The sequence below is a fragment of the Gymnodraco acuticeps genome, unplaced genomic scaffold (genome assembly GCF_902827175.1).
Source record: "Gymnodraco acuticeps unplaced genomic scaffold, fGymAcu1.1, whole genome shotgun sequence".
NCBI lineage: Eukaryota > Metazoa > Chordata > Actinopteri > Perciformes > Bathydraconidae > Gymnodraco > Gymnodraco acuticeps.
In genome coordinates, this window is record NW_022990490.1 from 84,451 (window position 1) to 91,838 (window position 7,388).

Genomic DNA, 7,388 nt, shown 5'->3' on the forward strand with positions numbered 1-7,388 from the left:
CGATGTGGATAATGTCATCTGATCACAGGTCTTTTTATTTTCACCATTGTTCTTATAATCTCTTGACAGTGTTGCAGGAATGAGTTAGCATTTGAACACTACCAAAGTCAACGTTTTATTTAACATTTTCTGGTTAGAAGCTGAAGAAATGTTCATGTTTTGGTCAAATGAAACATAAAATATGTCAGCTAATACCCAGAGGTGAATGTCTGAAGCATGTGTGTCTAAATGAGACTAGTAAATGTCATCACGTTGAACATTAGCCGCCTTTAGCTTAGCAGACGTGAAGTCATCTGACCATTGCATTTACACTCATAAAAGTTCTGTTAATATGTGGAGACCATCCTGCTGAACAAAAAACGATGAGCATCCCTGTAGCTGCGATCTTTGTGGAAGGATGTGAGCAGGGGGAGCGCAGAGCCTGAGAGTTTGAAGGTAGATCAGTGGATCACTGAGAGGGGGGCAGCTTCAGAAGTGTGCTGCTCCTCATGTCAGGGGTAACAGAATGGAGAAGGTCCAGAGGGCGGCTGGGGGGTGGGCAGGTAACAGGGTAAAAACTTTGTTTGGAGGGGGGGGGGGGGGCTCATCTCTTAAATGGTAAGAGATGAGCAGGTGTTGTGAGAGGGGGAGTTGGGAAAAATAGTGGGCTTGGTAGAAGAGAGAAGGGAAGTGGGGGGGAGATAGAGAAGATTGTATTTTATGTTTAAAGAGAGGAGGGAGAGAGAGGGAGGGAGGTTGACAGGTACAGTTCATTGTTTGAAGAGAGGGGGAAAGAGTTAGACATATTGATCATGGATGTGAAGTGGGGTTACAGAGAGGTCAATATGAGAGAGAGAGAGAGAGAGAGAGAGAGAGAGAGAGAGAGAGAGAGAGAGAGAGAGAGAGAGAGAGAGAGAAAGTTGTAAGGCTGCTCCTATTCATCTGAAGGACAATAACATCTGCTCTGAGAATTACAGATACAGGCAGAAATACATTGTCTCATCCATGGATATGGAAATGTGTTTGGTTATAAGGGTGTAGTGATTTAAAGTTAGAGGACCTTCCCAAAGATTGAATATATTAGATTTGACACAAACAGCATGAAACACTGAGTATCAATGGGAAGGAGAAGTCTCAGTTCTGTGATCAACTGTTACGATTCGGGAAAAGGCAGGACCCAAATGCAGTTTAAAAAGGGAAGCGGGTTTCAAAATGTAACAAAAAGCGAGCTTTATTTACAAAAAAAACAAGCTGTTGACAATGAAAAATACTTAACAAAACCATAAATCCAAAGAGTAGGAAACACGAGGTAATCCAAAGAGTAGGTAACACGAGGTAATCCAAAGAGTAGGAAACACGAGGTAATCCAAAGAGTAGGTAACACGAGGTAATCCAAAGAGTAGGTAACACGAGGTAATCCAAGAGTAGGTAACACGAGGTAATCCAAAGAGTAGGTAACACGAGGTAATCCAAAGAGTAGGTAACACGAGGTAATCCAAAGAGTAGGTAACACGAGGTAATCCAAAGAGTAGGAAACACGAGGTAATCCAAAGAGTAGGTAACACGAGGTAATCCAAAGAGTAGGAACACGAGGTAATCCAAAGAGTAGGAAACACGAGGTAATCCAAAGAGTAGGTAACACGAGGTAATCCAAAGAGTAGGAAACACGAGGTAATCCAAAGAGTAGGTAAACACGAGGTAATCCAAAGAGTAGGTAACACGAGGTAATCCAAAGAGTAGGAAACACGAGGTAATCCAAAGAGTAGGTAACACGAGGTAATCCAAAGAGTAGGTAACACGAGGTAATCCAAAGAGTAGGTAACACGAGGTAATCCAAAGAGTAGGAAACACGAGGTAATCCAAAGAGTAGGTAACACGAGGTAATCCAAAGAGTAGGAAACACGAGGTAATCCAAAGAGTAGGAAACACGAGGTAATCCAAAGAGTAGGAAACACGAGGTAATCCAAAGAGTAGGAAACACGAGGTAATCCAAAGAGTAGGTAACACGAGGTAATCCAAAGAGTAGGTAACACGAGGTAATCCAAAGAGTAGGAAACACGAGGTAATCCAAAGAGTAGGTAACACGAGGTAATCCAAAGAGTAGGAAACACGAGGTAATCCAAAGAGTAGGAAACACGAGGTAATCCAAAGAGTAGGTAACACGAGGTAATCCAAAGAGTAGGTAACACGAGGTAATCCAAAGAGTAGGTAACACGAGGTAATCCAAAGAGTAGGTAACACGAGGTAATCCAAAGAGTAGGTAACACGAGGTAATCCAAAGAGTAGGTAACACGAGGTAATCCAAAGAGTAGGTAACACGAGGTTGCATCCAGACAAAACTAACCGTGACAAACATGAAGGGAGACAGGAAAGACAATGAACCGACATGGAGCACAGGGGAAGACAAGACTAAATACACAGAAGGGTAATCACAGGACAAGACACAGCTGGGCAGGGGAGGCAGAAACACAAGGGCAACAGGTGAACACAATCAGACAATCAGACACATGAGGGCAAACACAGGAAGGAAGACAAGACACAGGGAGAACAGAATTTCAACATCAAATCATGAAAAGACAGACAACTAGGATTGTGACATAAACTAAACAGGATTTCTTCTTTATTAAGGCCAGTATCCGACCTGTTCTTATCTCATGTCACGTCATCAGGAGCTAACAGTGATATCTGGCAGAGGCGACAGCCCCCCACGGACCACATCACAAACACATTCCTCTACTGATACAAGTGAGAGCCAATGGATGTGACGGATCAATGACAGGTACGGCCTGTTAAACATTAACATCATAATAGCAAACCTGCAGCTCAAAATGAAACCTGAAACTGTCCCTGGGTGAAAAGGAAACAACACTCTGACTCGTGGATAGATTAATTCATGTGTCCATTTATTTCTGAAAAGTTTTACACAAATGAATGAATTATAAAGCATAACAAACTCATAATGGTCTTGGCAATCCAATAGTTCCCCTTAAAAGTCCTTTAAGTATTTTGGCATTAAAAGTGGTGAGATGTAGGATAGAGAGGGATACTCTGAATTGTATCTTTAATTCACAAAGGCTTGACTCTGTGCCCGTTGACCTGAGCCCCCACAGGAATGATACAGAGCTCTAACCCTTGGTCCCTGATAGGAACATTGCTGTAGAACCTGCTAAACCACTTTAAGTGCCATCAGGGTTTCAAATGTACAGTACAATATGAAGAATGATTTCTTTATTTAAGGGATTATACACAGAAGGTATCATCGACTGAGAATATGACTTTCAATGTATTAGATTGAAGTAAGGGACACAAAGTCAATCCCATAATGAGAAGTAAAGCCATCACAGAACAAACCCAACTGAGAATTGGGTTTATGCTTGTTACTTTATTTCTTTATTTTTTGTTGCGCAGTTCGTGTAGCCCACGATGGAAAGGAGCAGGGATAAGGATATCGTATTCGACCTGCCCCTTATTAAAAAGATATGAATAAAATAAAAAAAAGTATGGTCTGCCAGTCACAGCTGCTTTCAAATACTTACAGTAACAAAGACACAGTCAGAATTCACCACAACAATCTACCATCAGAAATAGCTTTGAAATGACTCTTATATGTGTTGCCCTGCACTTCAACACCGTAAGGTCAATATGGCAAAATCAATGAACAATACACCATGCTAATGTACTTGTAGTCAAGCATATCATTGGCTTTGTTCAACAGAATGTGACCATATTTTGGGATATTTTATTTAACTTGAATTACATGAACAAAGAAACATGATATAACAGTTACTTAGTAGCCATGGTCATATACTGCTTTACAAACTATTTTATTTTGATTATTCGATTTATTCAATATGCTGAATTATCATATTCTTAACTTTCAATTATTATTATATCAGTTAATGAGAAAATAGAAAATGAATGACCCTGTATGGACCGGAGGTGAGGTTGTGAGTGTTGTAATGTCCTTAGCAACCCAGCTGGATGAGTGACATGCTGGAAATGCAGACAGGTGATACTGTGTGCAGGTATTCATGAGGAAACAGTACATTCATACCTGTGAGGCTTGTACTCCACATTCCCTGGGGGGGTGTGACCTGGGTGACTGAGGTGTGTCCCCACGGTTTTGGACCTGCAGGAGATGGCAGCACTGGTATGACAAGTATGACACAACTTCAGATACATTGTTGCACAGGGTGGGGCCACGCAGCGGCGGGGGGGGGGGGGGGCGGGCTGTGTTCTTTTGGCTCTTCAGGACCTCTACTGTTAGAAATCCTGCAGTGTGTGTGTGCTGTATTACTGGTCATGCTTTACATTTTTGAACTCTGACTCTCCCTTTACGATCTGCTTGAGCAACCTTTATTTGGAAGAGAAACATGTCTAACCCCCACACAGGCAACAAAAAAGAATATCTGATCCTGTACTTGACATGAAAGACTGCTCCCATTGAGAGCAACAGACCAAAGGCAAGTGTTCCTTGATCACGCGGTGTGTTTTGCTCGGTCAATAGCACACATGAGAAGGTTAGGGTGTGTCGTCGCTCCACACATCTCCGCTGAGGAGTGGCCCTCAGATACATACATCATAATAAACAATATCATTGTTGTCCCTCTGTATCGCACCAACATTTTTGTGAATAGTTATTGTCAGCGTTATGACAAACGCAATACACTCAGTGCTGGAATTGGGCCGGTACTCACCGGTACGCAGTACCGGCACTTCTGGTTCTGACCCATGGAGTACCGGCACTTCTTGCTCAGTACCGGCATGCTGGCGGTACTCCGGTACTCATGCACCGTGCCAGTACTCAACACTCTCCCGCCGTTCTTATTATACATCCATATATATATATATACAGCCGCCCGGTACTCAGTAGATGCGTCATGAGGTGCCGAACGGACATTCTCATCGCTCTAACCGCTGGAGTTTCACAGCGGCTGTCAGCTGTTTACTCCTGTCATTCAAACAGAACGTGCTGGAGAGGGGGCGGGGCTTATCTTCTCCATGTAAATACTGTGGTGGAAACGACTATGTCAAAATTAACCTATTTGACCGTGATTTAATAGTAATACACGTTTCAAAATAATAATAATAATGCCGAAGTAACAACATACTGAAAACTGTTAGTAAAACTATGTTTTAATGCTTTACAATTTACATACCTAGATGCACGTGTGTTGTGTTTATGCAGTGCAACTCCCACCCAGTGGGTGGCTATGTAGAGTGATAGAACAGAGCAGGCACGCCCCCGAGAGAAGGAAAGCACGTCACAAATTAGCATTTCTAAAATGTTAGCGTGGATTAATAAAAGTGCAAAAAGACAGCGGTTGTCGCCGGAAGAAACTTCAAATACAGAGAATGCTGTGCCTGTGTTGGAAATTGTGTCTGATGGGGAGCTTTCTTTGGTTGATCCTCCTGCTCCAAGTTCTAGTGCATTAGCATTAGCACTAGCTCCGCCGCCTCCTCCAGAGCCTCTAACGTTAGCTGCTGCTGGCGCAACTGCCACCACCAACACCGGGCAAAGCGATGCACCTGACTGCTGGACAACGGACCAGGTGCAATATTTTTGCAAGACCAATGCATGGCTCCTTCTTAAAGATAAGAAGCTAGGATGTCGGATATGCAGAGATGTCAAATCTTTGGGAATACACACTGGACAAGGACTGAAACTGTCAACTGAATGGGGTGAGTGTGCAGTGTTTCATTTCGGTGTTGACAAGGGCAAACAACAAGCTAGCCTGAGAAAAAAAATCAAAGAACATAAAGAATCACAAGCCCATGTAAAAGCTGCTGACATCCTTACATCTGCTTCACGTGAAACTATTCAACATCAAGTGCAGTCTATGCATAAATCTGAATTAGACACCACTATCAGAGTTTTTCGAACGGCATATAAAATTGGCAAACATAGCCGGCCATTCACAGACATGCCAATTGATTTGAATGTACAGAAACTGAATGGGCTGAACGTGGGCAGGGTTTTGCACTCCAATAAAACCTGTGGCGAAATCATCGACCACATAGCTCATGAGCTGAAGAAAAAAAATGGCAAAAGACATTACAGAAAACCAAAGAAAACTCTGTGTTTTGGTCGATGAATCTACCACTATTAGTGGTAAAACGGTGCTTGTTGTGTGTCTACGCTCAGCATTAGCTGATGCTGAGCCCGAAACGTTTTTTTGGGAGCTGATCGAGTTGGATGGAACAACGGCTGATGACATCACAAAGGCGTTAATGGAGTGTCTTGGAAGAGATTTTAACGAGGACTTTTTAGGTCAGTGTTTCGTTTATTTTGCATGTGATGGGGCTTCAGTCATGCTAGGGAAGAGAACAGGCGTTGCTACCCAGTTGTGTAGTAAATTCCCAAGCCTGTTTGTGTGGCACTGCTCCAATCATCGTCTAGAGCTGGCAGTTGGGGATGTGGTCAAGGAGGTCTCAGGGCTCAATCATTTCCAGATCTTTTTTGACAAACTCTATTCCTTGTTCCATGCCTCCCCCAAAAATCAGAGGCAGTTAGCGCAGTGTGCGCAAGCAGTCGGACAGCGTCTCCTGGTGATAGGGCGTGTTTTGTCCATCCGCTGGGTGGCTTCAAGTGAAAGGAGCGTCAGAGCAGTCTGGGAAAACTACAGAGTGCTTCATGATCACTTCACAAATGCTGCAAACGACACGAGCAGGGATTCCAGAGACAGAGCAAAGTACAAGGGCCTGGATGATGTGCTCACATCTGCAACGTTTGTCAGCAATCTGGGACTGATGTACGATGCGCTCACAGAGCTCAGCGACCTCTCTCGGCAACTCCAAAAAAGAGAGATGACACTGCCTACAGCAGATAGGCTCTTAACTCGAGAAATACAAGTTTTTGAATCCATGGTCACCATGCCTGGCCCACACATGACTACAGTTCATACAGCTCTAGCTGAGAAGTCCTTCAAGGGTGTTGCCCTGCGTGAGAATGGCAGGCTTGTACAGATTCATGCAGGTCAGTTTTTCCGCAGTATGGTAGAGAATCTGAGACACAGAATGACTTCCACAACCTCCTCTCATGTCAGCACAAGAGAAATCCCATTACATGGCCGGGAGGCCCGGGACAATCAGCTAATCCAGGACATGAAAGTTATCCATCCTGGAAGTTGGCCTGAAGAGGAGTTAGACGTACAGTATGGGGACGTAGAGGTGCTACGTTTGTGCGAAGTGCTGAAAGTGGACAGAAGAGAGACTGTTCAGGGCTTTCGCGAATACAAGGAAACCAGGGCATCCCGTACACCTGCTGCCATGGAGCCTCTACTGAAAGCAGTCCGAACCATCGCTGTCTCCACTAGTGAGTGTGAGCGGGCATTCAGCTGCATGAACGATATCCTTACTGCAAAAAGGAATGCTCTCTCTGTCAGCCGACTGTCCAGCCTGGTTTTCAT